Source organism: Octodon degus, unplaced genomic scaffold (genome assembly GCF_000260255.1).
Source record: "Octodon degus isolate 3935 unplaced genomic scaffold, OctDeg1.0 scaffold00077, whole genome shotgun sequence".
Lineage (NCBI taxonomy): Eukaryota > Metazoa > Chordata > Mammalia > Rodentia > Octodontidae > Octodon > Octodon degus.
Genome location: NW_004524653.1, coordinates 7060033 through 7061107, shown reverse-complemented (window position 1 = coordinate 7061107; position 1075 = coordinate 7060033).

Sequence of the window (1075 nt, the reverse complement as noted above, 5' to 3'; positions counted from 1 at the left end):
TAGGGAAAGGTCTCCAGGGTGTTCAGAGTCTCACTACTAGAGAGAACTCGTAGTGATCCACCTGTTTACAGCCTCCCAAGAGCTGGGATTACAGGTGCACACGCCACCGTGGTCAGTCTCAATTGCTGCTTCAGCATGCCTGGGGGGGGGGGACAGCATGGCAGGCTGAGGGGGATCGAACCCCCAGCCCCTACTTCTGCTTGCAGGTGCTTTAATCCACTGGGCTATTTGGCCGGCCGTCATGCAGTTTTTAAAGCAGTACACAGCACAGTCCAGACAGACCTACGCCCCAGCAGGCCTGCTGGCCGTCGCCTCGCTGCCCAGGTCTTAGCAGACCTGGGACCACCATCTCCTCCCTCTACTGCAGTTGCCTCCAACAGCTCCTGTGACGAGGGACACAGGAAAGCGTAGGTGAGAGGAGCCGCCTGAAGCGTGACCTCCAGGCTCCCTGGGTACAGTGTGACTCAACAGCCCATTTCCTGAGCCGGGCACTGGCATCACCGGCTTAGGCCACACCGCCCTCTGCGTCTGCATGCCCGCTGGTGGGCGCACCTTGTGCTCTGACCACAGCGGCAACCTGGTGTGTGCTCAGTGACTCAGAAACTAAATCATTAACTTGGTAAATACCCGGGGAGCTGGCTGAGTGGGCGTCCAGTGATACTGTGATGTGACAACCCAGCGTGTGACCGTCCAGCCCCCTCCTGCCTCTCCTTAACTCTGAGCAAGGGTGCTGGAATGAGCAGGGCGCGTTGCTCCCTCTCACGTTCACACAGGTGGATGAAAGGCTTTCTCCGACTCCTCTGCTATGTGCAGTTGGCCCAAGTGACCCTCCCCGTCCCATGCCCTTGCAGACCTCCCTAAGGTAGGACACCCATTTAGCACAATGGCAACTTCAGTTGAACGTGGCAGCTTACCACACAAACCGTGACAAGCGTGTCAAATATGCATCGCTGACAGCTCAGGCTGGGTTTTTGTGCTGGGTTATCTGTCAGAAGAATGGACAAGAAAAGCTAGGTCATGACAAATAGTACAACCCACAGATCCTATCAACACATCATTGCCTTTTTTTTTTTTT